Source organism: Papio anubis, chromosome 13 (genome assembly GCF_008728515.1).
Source record: "Papio anubis isolate 15944 chromosome 13, Panubis1.0, whole genome shotgun sequence".
In the NCBI taxonomy this organism is placed as follows: Eukaryota; Metazoa; Chordata; class Mammalia; order Primates; family Cercopithecidae; genus Papio; species Papio anubis.
Genome location: NC_044988.1, coordinates 71432930 through 71452257, shown reverse-complemented (window position 1 = coordinate 71452257; position 19328 = coordinate 71432930). Strand labels below are relative to the sequence as shown.

The following is a 19328-nucleotide window of genomic DNA, read 5'->3' as shown; positions in this document are numbered from 1 at the left end:
TAGACCAAAAACAGGCTCTGAAATTGAGGCAATAATTAATAGCATACCAACAAAAAAAGTCCAGGACCAGACAGATTCACAGCCGAATTCTACCAGAGGTACAATTCCTTCTGAAACTATTCCAATCAATAGAAAAAGAGGGAATCCTCACTAACTCATTTTATGAGGCCAGTATCATCCTGATACTAAAGCCTGGCAGAGACATAAGAAAAAAAGAATTGTAGACCAATATCCCTGATGTACATCTATGCGAAAATCCTCAATAAAATTCTGGCAAACTGAATCCAGCAGCACATCAAAAAGCTTATCCACCATGATGAAGTGGGCTTCATCCCTGGGATGCAAGGCTGGTTCAACATATGCAAATCAATAAACATAATTCAGCATATAAACAGAACCAAAAGCAAAAACCATATGATTATCTCAATAGAGGCACCATGTGTTCTCACTCATAGGTGGGAATTGAACAATGGAACGTTTGAACACAGGAAGGGGAACATCACACACTGGGGCCTGTTGTGGGGTGGAGAGAGTGGGGAGGGATAGCATTAGGAGATATACCTAATGTAAATGACGAGTTAATGGATGCAGCACACCAACATGGCACATGTATACATATGTAACAAACTTGCATGTTGTGCACATGTACCCTAGAACTTAAAGTATAATAAAAAATAATAATAATAATCTCTGTTATTCAGTTCAGTGTCTTAAATTTATTCATTAAAATAATGGCGACATTTAAAAATATTTAACATTGCAAGACATGTTATCAAACCATTCCAGATGGAAAATAATAATTTTATGTACTACAAATGGGAAATGCAAATAAAAGCAATTGAATTTCCATGAGCCAAATCATTAATAAAATCCTTCAGGCAAGTTATATTTGAATATATTATTTTAATTATGCTGATTGTCTTAGATTTGTAGCTATTCCCTAACAAAAAGAACAATATGTATGACATCCTTCAATAATTTTAAAAATGCTACTAATTATTGCTAACATTTATTAAATGGTTCCTGTTGCTAGGCCTAATACTAAGCATATATTTCTCATCTCATCTCATTCTCACAATAACCACATAAGATAGATACTATCACTATCCATGTTTTAAAAGGAAAAAATCTGAGACTTAGAAGGTCTGAATAGCTGTCCGAAGTATCTTAGCTAAGTATTAGAGCTATGATTTAAACTCAAGTCTCTGTTTTCAGAGGCTAAGATAAGGAAAAACTTGGGATCAGCTCACTTTGTATCTGTGGTGACCTATTTCAGGTTTCTAAAATAAAGTAATTTACTAAGTTGGGAAAAATAAAAAGCTAGCAATTGTTTGGATAGGTGAATTTTTTCATGGGAAATAATTTCTTTTCCCCCTTAACAAATCAATTATTACTCTGAAACTTGAAAATTTATCAGATTTGTCATGGTATGCCTAACTGTGGGCTGTTACTAACAAACGTAAAATTATCAGGACAGAGTGTTTGACTTGATAACCGGAAGTGATCAAAATTCCACAGGTTAATATTTATGGTGCCTACATTAGTATTTCCATTTGTTAGTTCTCAATTGATTGATACTAATTCCAGCAAAGGGGAAAAAAGAAATTCTTACAGCTACTGTTTGTTTCCCTGGAACAGTATTGCTTTTGATCACATTACTTTACATGATGAAGTGTCTACAGAGATTTATCTATATAAAATTAACATTCCATAATTTTTTATTCAAAACAATTTTAATTACAAATTAAATAATGTCTTCAATGAAGAAATGGATTAATTGCCTATTCTGACTTGCTTTTAGAATCAAAATAGTTCTTTCGTAATAATAAACATAAGAAAGTTGCTTCCTCAATGTAGCTTACTTCTTTGTAGATACAGATTCAATACTTCTCACAACAATACAAAAATTAAAGTTTTAAAACCAGCAAAAATGTATAGAAGGTCCTAAGAATATGAAGATGATACATATCTGGGAGAATAAAAAACAAAACTAAACTCCACCTATTGACATTGAACCAATGAAACCAGGCTGTAGAAATATATTTTTTCTTGTCTCAGAGCCTAATGAAAACATTTCCTTTGACAAAATCATATAGAGATAGCGATTATCTCTCTCCAATAGCAGAATTTAGAATTTTTTTTAAAGTGAATTTTTCTTCTGCCATTTGTTTCTTTTACGGATTGTCATTCTTATACTTTGTTTGCTTATGGTGCATAAAGACCAGATGCATAGTTTACAATGAATTTGCAACACTAATAAAAAGTAAAAAAAGTTATATACTTTGGGAAAATTATTTTAATGCTCACCAGATATGTGTTGGTGAGTGCATAAACTTTAAATATTCTGGGGCCATGAATAATACATTTCAGAAAATAATCAGAAATCTAAACCAGAATAAACATTAAGTTTGGGGATAAAAGTTACAGTCAGAAAATGGAAGAGATTAAAACCTATCAGTTTTCCTTTCCCCCTCATCCATCCCATATCCCATGAGATATCACTTCAAAGCAATCCGGTCAGCACCCTTAACTCTCTTGCCACATACCCTGTATACATAACCAATGAACACCTCAGATACTCTTCTACTTTACTTTACAATTCTGGTCACTGTCACAGAAATTCACATAATTGTTTGGATAGGTGTTTCTTTACATTTATGGTATTAAATCCATGATACTTCAGTTAAATCCTTTGATACTTCTTGAAAATTTTCTTTTTTTCTTGACTGCACTTAGTAATTTCCCACCACCATTTTCCTCAGAGATATCGTCAAACTTCTCACACTTTCTTCAAACTGCTTCTCTAGTTCCTTACACACTCAGAATGTCCTGGCCTCTTGTTAAATTAATATTTGAGTACATTTTGTGCAATGTCCTATTTTCTTGCCAACAAAACTATTTGCAGCATCATATGTTTGCATATTTTCCCTCATTTAATTACTTCTTCCAGGCCTGTGAATAGCAATGGCAGCATGTCTTTCTGGATTTGGACATTCATAGTTACAATATGCTACTGCTAGAAGAGTTGGAGTGTCTTGTGAAGTCCTGTGGTAGGAGAGAAATGATTTGCCATTGTGCTGCCATTACAAAACAAAACAAACCAGAAGAAAACATAGTGTCAAGAGGTCCTATCATCCTTTTCCTACCTATAACTTCTTTTTCTCTATAACAGAGATCTTAGCATTTCCTGAAAATGTACATGACCTCCCAAGATTTTATCCAGGAACTGCAGAGATGAAAGCCTCAACTCCAGTAGGCAAGCGCCGCCACATTCGTAAAACAGGCTCCGATCTAAAGAGGTTTTGTTTTGGTTTTTATTCCACCCTTGTTTGAACTGCATTTCAACTTATGGCCCCAAGCCATGATAGTAAAACAGGTTCAGATCTAAAAAGGTTTTGTTTTGGTTTGGTTTTGGTTTTTATTCCACCCTTGTTGGAACTGCATTTCAACTCATGGCCCAAAGGCATGGGGTAGGGATACAAGTGAGTATCCCTAAAAACTATCAATTCAGGTAATGGATTCTAAACAATAGCAATGAATTCTGAACACCCTCCAGGGTCATTAGGGAACTGATATGTGGAAATGGAATGAGATTGGTCCATGAGCAATATAGCATAGAACCACTATCATCTAGTGGAAAAAACTGGATTAAAGAAAATAAATTGCTGCTGAAGAATTTGAAAGTTCTGTGCAGTGAGGCAGAAATTAGCAGTAAAGAAACTGGGAGAAAATCACATGCATGAAGCCAATGTTAAAGGTGTTAGAATTAAGGCAATGGAAAGAGACTGGCGATATTTTCTGTGGCGTTGGACATAAGCACAGGTGATTTTTAATGGGGTCTTCTGACTTCACTCTCACAGGAAAATGGAGACTGTTTGATTTACTTGAAAGTAACCAACTTAATTGCTTCCTTTCTTTTACATTTTGAATTGTTGAAGATGGCTCAGATATGTCAGGCTTTCAATTATATAAGTGTTCTTTCTGATATAAAGAGAGATTGAGAGATGGCCAGAGTCCTACTCCTTAGTCAGCTTTCTGCTGCCACTGCAAGGCTCATCCATAATGCAAGAATATTCTTCTCCCAAATCAATAAAGTTTATTACTACAGGTATTAGGTCCCATCCCTTATGTAGATTTTCTGGCCATGATAAATTGGATTGGATTATTTGAGTTATGAAACAGATTTTTTCTCTCTGGCCTATCACCTATGTTTATTAAGTAAACAAATATTTATTGAGTACTTAATCAAGTATTTAGAAGGTACAGACACTACCCAGTTTATGACAGTTCAACTTATGATTTTTCAACTTTATGATGGTATAAAATCTACGTGTTCAGTAGAAGCCATACTCAGTACTCAATTAATTACATCAGACATTCAACACTTTATCATAAAATAGGCTCTGTGTTGGGTGATTTTAACCAACTGCAGGCTAATGTAATTGTTCTGAGAAAGTTTAAAGTAGGTTAGGCTAAGCTATGATGTTTGATAGGTTAGATGTATTAAATGAATTTTTGACTTATAGTATTTTTAACTTACCATGGATTTATTGGAACATAAGCAGAAGAACACCTGTAGTTACAAAGCACATGTAAAGTACCTGTGGGTACTGTCTGGACGGAGGGAGGAGAGGGACAAAGAACAAAAGGGACTAAGATGGCGTATTTCCGGGTTCTTCATCACCAACTTTCCCGCGCCCGGGAAAAGACACAGGTCAACTGCGCACGCGCAACCTGACGTCCGACCGAGGGAACCGAAACCTACCTGGCTGCGCCTACCGCATGGCCCCCAACCCGCCCATGTTCGGCCTACTGCCCTCCCACTCCCAGGCCCAAGACATAAAGCGGCTCCGGGCAGACACGCGGGGTGAACTTCCTCGGCCCCTCCGCATATGCGGATCTAGGAACTTCCTCCCAGAACGCTGGAGTGACTTCCTCCGCCTCCGCCTCCGCCGCCGGAGACCGGTGAACTTTGCCCTTTCTTCTTTCACATTGGCTAGCTAATAAAGTTTCTTTTTATCTTGCCTACTTGCCTTTTCTCTGGCGCCTGCTCTGGTGGTTGCATAAAACAAATCAGGTACTTATAAAGAAGCTATACGCAATCCCTGACTTTATTAAGTTCATGGATGTCTTCGTTGGCTTGGACAGTCATAACAATATACTGTAGACTGAGTAGTTTAAACAACAGAAATTTATTTTCTCATATTTCTGTAGGTTGGAAGTTTGAGATGAGGGTGCCAGCATGACTGATTTTTGGTGAATGTTCTCTTTCTGATTTGCTGATGGTGGAGAGGAGAGAACAAATAAGCACTCTTTTATCTCTTCTTCGAAATGCACTAATCTCATCATGAGGACCTCACCCTTATGACATCATCTAAACCTAATGGTCTCCCAAAGGCCCCATGTCTAAATACCACCTCACTGGGGATTAGGGCATCAGCATATGACTTTTGGGGTGGGGAGTGACGTAGTTCAGTTCATAGCAACAGACAAGCAGAGAATAGAAATAGTTAATTGTTAAGATGGATGAGCTAACTCCTTCTCATTCTAGAACAGTAGGACCAGAATGAAAATAGAGGAGCAGCTTCTGAGGAGCAGCTTAGTGACAGTTTCAGTGATGCCGAATTCTCAAGTGTGAAAAGAAACAACCATATGCTCTTAAAGTCAGTAATTGAAGGCTGGGTGATAGGAATTAGTAGGGGAAATGTTATTTCCCAAATGTACAATTAAACTGTATGGTTTCCAGTGATAATTGTCAGTAGTTTCCATGTAATACGCTTACCGCATATTTGATATAATATGAAAATATATCTCCCTGTAGGTAACTAAGTGGTAGCACTATTGATCTAGAATTGTAGGATCCAGGAAGATTACAGTCCTCTGTTCTCAGGAACCTGTTAATAGTGAAAGAGGGGAATGTCAATCTTCACTCAAATGAAACCCAAAGAATAAATTTTCTTTCCAGAAAATAGAAGGAAACAAACGAACAAAAAGAAGCCTATTCCCATAGAAGATGTAGTTTTTTTTTTTTTTTTTCTAAGAGAGGGAATCGGGTAGATACCTGAGAAGGTAGTATAATGGAAAAGGAGAGGGGTACTCAAGGAAGAAAACTCAGATCAGAAGCAGAAAGAGTCTGTACAGAGGATCCTGTTTGTTATAGCTGAGTCTGGACGTTCTTTCCTTTAAGATTTTATGTATTTGTTTTCCCAGCTTCTAATACCATACTCAGCATGATAACAGCATGCTGATATTTTTTTTCAGAGAAACACACTATCCAACTGTTAGATAGTTCCCCTGTCAGAGTTATTTACATCCTCTGGCTCTATGGAATAAGAGGAGGCAATGAGGGAGATGCATAAATTCACTAAAACACCAACCTTTATTCTTCTGTACATGTTCAACCTGTTGGATTATCTATGTAGAGAGAGAGATTGTCTCAATGTAGTGCAGAATTGAGTTCAGAGTAGTAAACAGATGGACAGGTGTGTTCTGTCCAGTTTTCCCTTCAGGGCCTTACAAAGAAACTGGATAAGAGAGCAGACAACTTTGGGTGGATAATATGACATCCTTGGTGATTATTGGCATCCCTGATCCAGGAAGTCCCCAGGAAAATTAAGGCAGAAAAAAATCATGTCTAAGGTTTCTTGATTTTTCTGTGAGTGAAAACCTCCTTTAGGAAGAAAAAGAGAAGGAATTGATAAAACACTGATAAAAAGAAAATGATTTTAAAAGTGATTAAGATTAATGTGAAAACTGCAGGAAACATGAGAGCTCACAGTTGGGTTCAGAGCTCATTTGGATTCTACATCGCTTTCAGGTTACTCTGACACTCATGCTTTCAAACTCACAGGTGAGCCTTTTCTACTCACATCATGTCTTCATGTTCCTGTGCTCTTTTTGTCTAAGATAGAATTTGAAACAGAAGCAAAGAAAAACAATACAGGTTAACACTCCACTTGTTGGGAATATCACTGCTAAACTGCTTACTGAATACTCTGGTTACACATGCATTATGAGAGTCACAGGTTTGTAGAAAAAGAGAAAAATCAAGCCTAATTAAAGGATTTTAGGGTGAGCGAGAATAAGGATTTACTAATCAGATCCTTATAAAAGTTTCTCTCTTCCGGCTACTAGAAAATGTGATACCTAAGTTCAAGTTCCAAAAAAGACACAGTCAATTCAGAATGGGAATGCTGTGATTAAGAGTTCAGCCTGTTAGAGGAAAGATGCATGGTGGTAGAGATAGTTCTAGAAGCAGAGTCGCTGGGTAGATGGTAGAAATGCTATAATCAGAATCAAGGGTTCCAACAGTCCTATCTAGTTGAGTAAAAAACAGAGGGAGAACTAATTGCCTCTCTTCCAGCTCCTTTCTCCTACGCTCACTACTGCCCTTTCCCTGTCTGCAGTGATTAGGACTGAGAGATGCAAGAAGAAAATAGGTCCGAGAACTGAGGGCACAATTCTAGACTTAGTGAATGCAGAACTCAGTGAAGCATCTGACCAGTTCACATGTAACCCAGCCTCTCACATAGTGTTTCAACCTCTGCTCAGAGGCATGGAACATGGAGAATACTTCCAAATAAGGCAGAGACTTTCAATAATTCTTGCTTGACCATGAGAAAAGCCAGTGGAAAAAGGAAGAATCAAAATCTGAGGAATCTAGGTTCTTATGAGTAGGTTCAGGCCAGGCCAAGAACAGGGCTAACTCATAGACCCAGTCCTTCCTTCTCTGATGATAACCTCAAGTTCTCTCTTTTCAATATTTTTGTGTTTGTCATTTTAGTTTAGTTTTGTTTTATACTATTTTATTTTCCTGTTCTGTTGCCTTTTAAATAAATGACCATTGTTTACAAGAAAAGTGGGAGGAGAGTTAGCCAAACCAGAAACATCTATCTCCTGAAGTCATGCTTTTTTAGCTAGCTATTGAATCATCCCAGTCCTTTTTCTTTTTTTTTTTTTTTTCCTTCACCTGGATTTTATAGTACTGAATTTATTATTAAAAATAAAGTTCTTATCACTGACAACAAACAGACATTCTTAAAACTATTTTAAGAGCTTGATATTTCTCAAGAGGATACATATGAATTTATAAACATTCTGAAATCATGATCCAAATCAACCCACTTGATGGAAAGGTTTACTTTGAAAAAAAAAAAAAAAAAGTAACTGAAATTTTGTTGTCTATCCCCACAGTAGCTAGAATTTCTAAATAAGTCAGTAGGAATTCCTCATGCATTTTTCAATAGTTTTGTATGTTTTTTCTTCTTTTGTAGGCAAACATTTTTCAATTCTGTCAATCTTTTGTGGTGAGAGATGGCTTATTTCATAGATAAATTGTTATTATAACTCACAGTGGAATTCAAAATAATCCAAAACACAGTAGTAGGACAATCCCCTGGAGAACATGGGAGCCAAATAAATCACATTGTGCAGCATTACTCACCTCACTACAGGAACATTTTTATCCAGGTAAAATACCAGAGGCATTCATGAGGAAGGATGTAATTCAAAAGAGCAAGATGGGAACTAAGAAAAGTGGGTAAAAGAGACGAACAGGATGCCTTGGGTTGACAATGTGGTGTCCTCAAGGAAATCAAATTGAGAAAAAATATGGTTTCTCCTGGGTAGTTATGTTATAAACCTTGACATAACAGATTACATCACAGATATTCAAAATCACCTTAAAAAAGACATACAAGGAGCAAGTAGAGAAATATGATACTGGAGAAGACCATTCTGCCAGGTGACAGAGGATACATGGTTCATCCCAAACGATAAGACCATGGCTGCAAAAGGAACCACTTCCAGTGGAGTCGAGGAAGGTACATCCTGAGAAGTTTGCATTGACCTTGCTAATTTGCCACTACTGTCTAAGGGATTCTTAGAAATCAGGCAAACTTTTTTCTTTCCCGTAATCTCCCTGAAGGATTTTAAAGCAATTAGCTTTAAAAGATGAAATACATATTTTTTACATTTGCCTTCCCCAATAATTGATTTTGAATATTATGTTTTAAACAAAATGCTTCCAGGACATAGACTTTTTTACAGCACCTTATATAAACAAGGCAGGAGAAGTTAGAGGATGTGTACCTGCACACACACACACACACACACGCACGTACACGCACAGATATTAGAAAGACAGATGTGCTCAATTGAGAAACAGGAATCTAAATTTTTAAGAAGTAGCTTGAGAATATACTAAAAACGAACAAATTTTTCTTTCACTTTGAGAATGGAAAGATATAGGAAAGCATAAAAAGAAATACAGGTAAATCCAAAGATGGAAATGAGAAGATAGAAAATTGTAGAAATTCATGCTGAACAGACTTTTTCCCTGTGAAGTAGGAGACAAAGGGTCTGTTACAATGAGGGAATTATATTTGGAGCCAAACAGAAACATACCGTAGTATTGGTTTGTTAACGGACACTGTGTACTGTCTTTTGCCGTTTAAATTTCCACACAACTCTCCACTTTTGACTTTGAGCTCAGGATTGTGAGTGCTTTGGTCAAAGGATTTTAGATGTGTTGCGAGCAGATACGTAGAAATCATTTGCATTATTAGACATCATTCTTTGATCCTCTGTCATAGCTGTGAGACGAATTCTCCAGCTGGCCTACTTGACCAAGAATGAGCTAACTTGTGGAACCAACCTAGACCCATAGACATCAAACATAAAATGGAGTCACCCCATCTGACCCAAAAATCTGTGAGAATAAATTAATTGTTGTTTTAAGTCACAAAATTTTGAGGTGGTTTCTTACACAACATTACTAAGCAGTATGTCCTGATGCATGTGTCAAAGATCTAGTCACACTTATAGAACACACAAGTCTAATAGCCACAACATATAAGTTATACCATTTTCTCCAATAGAATTTGAAAGTCTAGGTACAGATATAGAACTGGGCATTATTGAATTGACAAAAAAAGTCCAATTATAAAAAGATAAGGCAATTGCAGATAATGGCAGAAACTGAAGTGATATATGAAAAAAAATTAAGATTGATAAGAAGGGAATAAATCCAAGAGAGTCCAGACGGTACCACGACCACCAGAAGTTCTTGGCGTGAACAGATGTAGAGAATAAAGAAATAAGATTATTGGCTGGGCGAGGTGGCTCACGCCTATAATCCCAGCACTTTGGGAGGGATCACAAGGTCAGGAGATCAAGACCATCCTGGCTAACACGGTGAAACCCCATCTCTACTGAAAAAAAAAAACAAAAAAAAAACAAACAAAAAAAAAAACCGAAAAAATTAGCCGGGCGAGGTGGTGGGCGCCTGTAGTCCCAGCTACTCGGGAGGCTTAGGGAGGAGAATGGCGTGAACCTGGGAGGCGGAGCTTGCACTGAGCGGAAATCACCCCACTGCTCTCCAGCCCGGGTGACAGAGCGAGACTCCGTCTTCAAGTTAAGGGCATGAATTATGAGAAAATAAAATTCATGATGTGGAAATATACTGAGATAACAAGTTTTAAAGGATAGTCACAAGAATGATGGAGTTGTTAATTGTTGGTGTCGTGAGAAAATGGAACGTCTAAGTGATAAGCTGTGTTAGAACATACATTTTTTACTATTCTTGTGTAATTACAAAAGTTAGGTATAATGGAACCAGGGAATTAAGGCTCAAAGCTTTTGCTTTGTGAAGAACTCGATAGGAAGTCAATGAGTGGTAGTACTAGCTCTTATTAGAACAGAAATTGCTACAATCAGAAAGAATCAAATAACAAGGGAGCCTCTGTCAGTTGCATGGAAAAAGTCTAACTTAAGAGAAACCTGGAGAAACAATGATTATACCATATTAATTTAATGGTATAATTTTTCCTTATTTTTAGAAAAAAAAATTAAATCTTTTTTTAACTTACTTTGCAGCTCCAGCACAAAGGATTAAATTTAATTTAAGATCCTAATGGACATGCAGTAAAATGCCATAACATAAATAAATAGCTGGACTTATTTCCACAAACTAAACATATCTGTAAAACCAGCATTCATATTCAGAAAAAGAGCAACTGCCACAGAACCCCTATCACACTCTTTTCTAGTCCTTATCTTCCCCAGAGGAGGCCCACTAGCTCGATTTATAAACAATTTTGATTTTCTCTTCCAACACACACTTTAGGTAAATGAGATAATACAACGTGTATTATTTTGCGTCAGAATTTACTTATTGAACATTATGTTTTTATTTTTACCGTTTTTCAATTTTTATTTTAGATTCAGGGCTACCTGTGCAGGTCTGTTACATGAGTAGATTGCAAGTCACTGAGGTTTGGTGTGCAAATGATTTCATCACCCAGGTAGTGAACATAGTACCTCGTAGATAGTTTTTCAATTCTTACTCTACTCCCCCAAGTAGGCCTCAGTATTTATTGTTTCCAGCTTTGTGTCTATGTGTTCCCAATGTTTACCTCCCACTTATAAGTGAGAACATGTAATATTTGGTTTTCTGTTACTGTGTTGTTTAGGATAATGGTCTCTGGACCTAACAGATACCTACTCCACCAAACACAATAAAAAAATACATTTTTCTCACCTGCACACCAATACATACTCTAAGATCAACCACATGACATGCTCAGCCATAAAGCAATTCTCCAACAGATATTTTGTTTTTGAAGTTCACTGTTGTTGTTTTTTTTTTTTTTTTTTTGAGACAGAGTGTCACTCTGTCACCCAGGCTGGAGTACAGTGGCCGATCTTGGCTCACTGCAACCTCCTTCTCCTGGGTTCAAACAATTCTTCTGCCTCAGCCTCCTGAGTAGCTGGGATTACAGGTGCACGCCACCATGCTCAGCTAACTTTTGTATTTTTTTTTTGAGTCGGTGTTTCACCATGTTGGTCAGGCCAGTCTCGAACTCCTGACCTTGTGATCTGCCAACCTCAGCCTCCCAAAGTGCTGGGATTACAGGCATGAGCCACTGCACCTGGCCTATTTTTTAAAATGTATTTTTAATTGACAAATAATTTTATATATTTATGGGGTACAATATGATGAATACATTGTAGAAAGATGCAATCAAGGTAATTAATAAATCCATTACCTCACCAATTTAGCATTTTTTGTTGTGAGGACATTGAAAATGCATTATTTTAGAAATTCTGAGATATAGAACTCACTATTATTAACTGTGGCATCTATATGGTGCAAAAGATCACCAAAACTTATTCCTCTAGTCTAACTGAAACTTTGTACATTTTGATTAACATCTCCTTTTTTTCCAGCCTTTTTTCCCCCTTTCCTACTCTAGCCTCTAATAAGTACCTTTCTAGCTTGTTTGGATGAGAATAACTGTTTTAGATACCACATATAAGTGAGATCATACCATACTTGTCTTTCTGCACCTGGTTTATTTCACTTAGCATAATGTCCTCCAATTTCATCTGTGTTGTCACAGAAGACAAAATCTCCTACTTTTTAGAGGCTGTATAGTATTCCATTCAGTATACATAACACATTATCTTTATCTATCTGTTGATGGACACTTACATTGCTTCCATCTCTTGGCTATTATTAATAATGCTAAAATGAACATATGAAATGAATGCAGCTATCCTTTTGACATACCAACTTCAGTTCTTTTGGATATTTACCCCAGAAGTAGGATAACTGGATCATATGTTAATTTTATTTTTAGTTTTTAATAAATTTCCATACTATTTTCCAAATTCACTATATTAATTTACATTTCCACCAACAGTGTACAGACATAAAAGAAAATGTTCAGTATCTCTAATTATCAGGGAAATGTAAATTAAAGCCACAGTTAGATATCATCCATGCCTGTTAGAACGGCTATTAACGAAAAGATGAATGTCAGTAAGTTTCTATATAATTATAGAAGTCAGATGTAATGCGAACCAGATAATTAAGGCTCATAATTTTTACTATTGAGGTATTTGACAGGGAGTCAATAAACCATAGTGTTACCTTTTATTAGAGTGGATGTAGAGAAAAGAGAACCCTAACTGTGGATTTTTAAAGATTATTTATTCTTATTTTGGCATAATTTCCCTGATTTGACCATGTCATTATTTATTATCTGTCCATTCTATAATTGATGGCCTTTGGGTAGTTTCCAGATTGAATCTATTTTAGACAATGCTGCTACAAACATTCTAGTGATTATCTTTTGGTAAACATCCATACACATTTTTGTTGGCTATACAATCTCTGGATCATAAGAAGAATATATTCAAATTTTGGAGATACTGTCAAATAGTTTCCAAAATGATCCTACAAGTACATACTGTCTCATCACCAGGCTTTGACAGTCTGTTGGTTTACAGCTTAGATAACACTTCGTATTTTCTCTTTTCCTTTTTAACCATTGTGGTATGTGTGCAGTATATCATTTTGTGATTTTGATTTGCATTGTTCTGATATAATAACAAAAGTATTGGAGAATCTCAGCTACAGAAAACAAATAATAGACACTATATTCTTGGGTAAGATGGGGAAATTGCAGAGGAAGGGTAAAACTTACTATGGGAGACTTAACGCCCTCAACAATATCAGCATGTAAGTGGGGAGGGAGTGTGGGTATTATAAGAGAAGATTTTTGGAGAGCTTTTAGCTCTCCATAGAGGGATTAACAACCCCTCACACTAACATCACTTCAAGCTTAGGCAAAAGATTCTGACAGGACAAGTCATAGAGTTTTTACGATCTCTTGTATTTTGGGAGACACAGTAAACCGGTGTGTAACTGTGGCACGGAAAAATCTTAAAAAATAACGGGTAGGCAGAATAACTTTCATAGCTGACTTACAAAGAAAATGGTAGAACTGTTCTCCCTAATAATGTATCACTATTGGTTCATTAATTATGACAAACACAGAGCACTAAGTACAATGTTAATAATAGGAAAGAATGGGGAAGTTTTGTACTAGTTTGCAATAATTTTGTAAAAATGTTATTGTTCTAAAATGAAAAGTTTAGAAAAAAAATGAATGAAAATGAAATGAAATGAAAACTAAACATCAGTATTTTTTCCATAACACTGATTTGGGCCTTATGTGAAAAACCAACTATAGTGTTATGTTAGGTTTGATCTTCCAAAGAAGTGGGAGTATTCCCAGGTATGTAAGGAATGAGGAAAGATCCAGCCATTCCCAGAATAGAGACGCATCTCTCCATATTTTTATATGTTTTAGTTTATGTCTTTTAGTCTGATTTAATCAATCTACATTGTAAATACAAATCAAAACATCATATTGCATCTAATAACTGTCTCTATTATCTGTCAGTTCACATAATTTAAAAATGTATTAATAAATATTTGTTGAATGAAGGAAAAACAATCTATCACATTAACAAGCTAAAATAGAACAATTCTATTATCTTACCAACACATGCAGAAAAAGCATTTGACAAAATCCAAAACCAACTTGTGATAAAGCTTCTCAGTAAACTAGGAAGAGAGGACAACATTTTAAACTTGATAATGAGTATCTCTAACAAACCTGCTTGGGTTGGATTGGAAATCTGTAGAAGAGACGTCTGCCATTTCTTGGTTAGGCAGTACAATGGTTTAGATAGAAGATGGAACTCTTCTCAGGACTCTGGCAGCAAAAGTAGTTATAAGGTAACTATAGTATTTGCTTTCCATTTGGGAAGGGATGTGGGAATAGAGGGAGATATGGATACTGATTATTTATGTGGGGGTATTAGAGATACACATGTATTTGTGAATGAGAAGGTTTAAGGAAGGAGATATAAATATGAATCATAGACCTTAGTCTAAAGGGTTCCACTTGAAGACGGAATCCCATACAAAGGTTCTCTGAACTAAAGAGGCTGCACTTTCAGGAAAGTTGACAGGATGGTAATAGCCTCAGAACTTTATATATCTTGGCCTTTGGTAAATTTTGTAACTTCTCTTTAAGATCTCTTATATATTATTCAATCATAGATTATTCAGATTTGAAGGTAAGTTGAAGATTAGTTTGTATTGCCCAATTTAAAGTGAGAAAACAGCCAAGAGAAGTTTAAAGACAGCCAGTCTTTTGAATAATGTGTCCTTTTAGTGATTGAGATGTTTCGGTTATGAAATCTGATTTTGATGTATCAAATATTTTATTTTATAGATATCAAAGTATTACATAAATTAGTCTATTAATCAATGTAATATAGGTGTGTTTAAATAAAATACAAATAATACAATAAAGTACCAAATATGACTTCTGTACTAAGACTACTCTTATATCAATGTCCTCTTTTCAAAATTTATTCGCATGTCCCTTTCTCATTGCCTTATAATCCTATGCAACAGATAATCAGCCCTTCCTTTATCACGTTCAGTGTTTTCAACTTGAGAGTTTTATGAGCATTTTGGTTATTTGTGGATTTTTTTGTGCTACTGATGCTAAAAAGCTTCTCATGTTGTTATATTTGTCCTGATCACCATGTATTTTGTCTCTGAGAGTTTTGCTTGATAATTAACTATAAGGGAATATGAGCACAAGTGGTATAATGAATGGGGACAGGGCAGACTGACAAAGTAATGAGTAAAACATTTATTTTCCAAAAATAAGCACGCCAATTTTGGTAAATAAGTATACAACATCCCAGTCTTTGGAACACACACTCCACAAATACACTACATATCAAATACAAATACGCTACTTTCACACACTTTTAAATAAATGCAGTTGCAGTCTAAAACTAACTGTACAAAGTAGCATTACCTTCAGGATGTATTAATTGGAATATAATATGCAGAAAAAACGGTATAGCAAACCCATTGTAACTGGCATAAATTATACTACATCTCCCATAATCACTTCTGTGAATAAAAGTTTTGAATTACCAGGATAATTTTTAAAAGTGGGATAATTTCCTTTCATCCTAAAATGAAACAAAACAAACTAACAACTAAATGGAGGATTTAATAGCTCTTTCCACAGATTTAAAGGAATATCAAAGAAGAGATTAGACTTACCTATTAGAGTACAAAATCTAGAAGCTGAACTAATAAGTACAAGTTACTGTTATGGCAACATTGAATTTTCTTACCCATTGTTTTTTAACCACAGTGAGATTTTTTGTAAAGTAATAAATTCTTTGTTAATGAGACTGTACAATGGGGAGGGCATTTTTTGCTGCAAATGTCATTTAAAAGGGTATCTGTATTGGAGGAGGATTAGTTGTAGGGTGATCCCTTGTAACTCTAAGCTTTTGTGCTAGACACTTATATTCAAGATTCTACTATGTACAAATTCTGTGTATACATACAGTAATATATTTAAATTTACTCATAAGCCTCACTGCATTTCATTAATAAACTAAATGATTCATTTTTGCTGGCACATTGAAGATTACGAATATAATGTTTTAGAGGCCTGTATCTTCACAAATTGTGTTAACTATCCAAAGAGAATACATTAGCTAGTATTTCATTTTTTCAAAAATTTTCTTTGTGGTAAAAGATATAACATAAAATTTACCATTTAACCATATTAAGGGTACAGTTTTGTGTTCTGTATATAAAAGTTTGTGCATATTTTAGAACAAGATTTATGCATTTCAGTATTGAGTAATATATCCAGAACAGATTAAAAGTTACATGGAATCTGAAAAAAAATCCCCAATTTTGTTTGTATTTATGCAATATATTTTACATTGGAACATAGGAAAATACTACATGTTAAAGCTTTAAAGCAGCTTCAAGAGTTATCTAATTTGTTACAAAAATAGAACTTAAAGTTAGGTAAAACTATTTTTGTTCCAAAATATAAGCAATATTTAGAGAAACTCTAAATATTTTAAAGTAAATTACTGACACGGTCCCTATATTCAGGAAAATTGCAAACTAAGAAGAAAGTATATGTAGAGATTAATATAGGTAAGAACGAAAGCAGAAGGCTCACAAATATATAAGATCTAAGTAGTTTCCTTTCAAAGCACATCCTAAAATGCAATTATTTTTAATTCACCATATTTATCAACAGAACAGATAAACTAATGTATGTTGTTTATCACCAGGAAACAAATTGTTTTATCATTAAAACTATGGAGGTAGTAACACAGCAGTTAACCTATCTTGTGTTTACATAACAGAACTATTCCTTTATATACATTTTCACATCAGATTATCATAGCAATTCTATGAAAGGTAATATTAACCCCTCTCTTGGGATGAGAAAACTCGTGACTAAGGAGATTATTAACTAACTTATCCAACTGTAAAAGGTTAGCACCTGGATTCAAATCAAATCAAGAGTGTTTGCTATCATGCAAGCTGATGAACACTGTATATGCTCTCTTTCCCATATTCCAGTTAGGGTCACCATGCATTTTGGCTTGCCTATGACAATCTCCTTCACATCTGTCATTCCTGAGTAATTATAAGTAAAGCCACCTTTCACTTTCAAGATGTTCTGCTTTAGATGATAAATTATGTGGTCATTTAATTATACTCCATATTGCTGGAATCAAGCTATTTCTACTTCAAAGTTTGAAACAGTATGTAGATGTGTGTGTGTGTGTGTGTGTGTGTGTGTCTGCATGTGTGCTGCATTTGCATATGTGTGTCTGTGATTGTGTGGTTTGCTAAGTCAGGTAAGGGATTGTAATATGACAAGTCATTTATAGATTTGATGTTGTATTCCTCATTTTCAAGGAACTTAATAAAACATAAAATAGAAAGTATATAATTATATGGTGAATCTAGATTGCAAGTATAATTACATTAAATAATTACAAGAAAAATTTAGTCATTTGACTATAAAAGATGCCCTTAATGGAATTTATAAATATTCTTTCACAAAAGGTAGATTAACATTCATATGTCAATCAAGTGCATTTTACACTCACTAATATGAGGCCTACTGAAGATTGCTCATTCCAAAAATAATAGAGATTTTTCTCCATAATGTGATACTCTAATGTCAGGTTACTCCCTATAGAATGTTTTCCTCTTTTTGATTTTATGGATAGAAGGATAAAAATATAAATTGAAAATAATTTAATTTACTGTATAGAATCAACTTTATAAAATGCCCCACTCTCAAATATTTGAACAAAAATGTTAAATAAAAATATGCAAAACTTACTTTATACATGTGATTAACATATATTTCTATAGTAGTCATAATTTTGCTGGTCTATTACATACATAATTTATGATACACATATGTATTTTACATATCAGCATTTTATATGCTGTTTATATAACATATAATGAAGAAACTAATTGTATGAGCAATTGTTAAATGCAAGACACTCTTTTAAGCACACTGCATTTATTATATTATCTAATCCTCATAATGATCCTATGGTTTTGAGGTACTGCTATATTTATTATCTCAGATGATGAGGAAAATGAATCTTTCTCCAGTATTATACCACTGTTAAGTATTAGGACCAGAAATCAAATCTGAGCAATTTGTCCACAATGAACTGCCTTCATAACCACACATGCAAAACTGGAATTCACATACATAACTTTTAGTTTTAAACTAACATTAACTTCTAATTTATTCATAATATTCTAGAGAAAAAAATATTTTTTCATCATTCTTTCTGGCCTGTTGCTGGTTCCATATCACCCTCTGATCCATTACTGTAACCCACTCTGGTCTGTATTGTGAGCTAACACTTTGGTCGGTACTGTGTGTTAACACTCATCAATATAATCACCATCTCCATTTAGGACTGCTACACTAATTGAAGACAAATTTTAGTTTAGATAGTTCATTTCTCTGTGCTATTTACTCAAGAGTTTGTGTAAATTTCATCATCAATATTTATTTGCCCTTGTCCTTTGCTTTACTAATATTTTATAATCACATATCCATGCAAATATTAGGCTTTAGGTAGTTTGGGACAGTTAAAGATGTCTATTCTGCGAATATTCTTATTGCACCTTATTGGAGAAAGTTGTGTCTCCCTTCTATGTGACAAAAATGTAGAGAAGATATGGTTTATGGACTTCCTTGCTGGAATGCTGTCATATGTTGAGAACTCTCCTTAAGAATATCTTGCTCCATTGCCCATAAATAATCTACCATGACATAATACAACATACTATTAAACATTTTTTGTGGTTACTGTTAGCCCGGGCCTTTGTAACTTAGACACAGTTTCAGAATGTTTTCTTTTTGTGTGTGTGTGTGTGTATGAGTTATTTAAAAGCAGTTATGACATCTACTTAATTGTTTATAACAATGAGAATCTTTTTGAAATAGTAAATATTTCCCAGAATCATATGATTGCTTAGGTCTTTGTTTTATGCATGATGAGAAGATATTGGATATAAGTAAATTTCTTCCAATTTTCCAACCAAGTAACTAAATATACATATTTTCCAGTTCAAGCATTTA

General features: G+C 34.8%; 1 long non-coding RNA gene across 2 annotated transcripts in view; it reads right to left on the bottom strand.

Annotated features, from left to right (window-relative positions):
• LOC110741378 overlaps positions 1 to 19328 on the bottom strand; it is a 65223-nt gene that overhangs the window by 32922 nt on the left and 12973 nt on the right. The window contains exon 1 of one of the 2 annotated variants that reach the window (XR_002517483.2): positions 4541 to 4758. The exons of the other annotated variant lie outside the window; for it this stretch is intronic. This is a non-coding gene — a long non-coding RNA (uncharacterized LOC110741378). Of the gene's footprint in view, positions 1 to 4540; positions 4759 to 19328 lie in introns of those variants that run through there. 2 annotated transcript variants of the gene reach the window in all.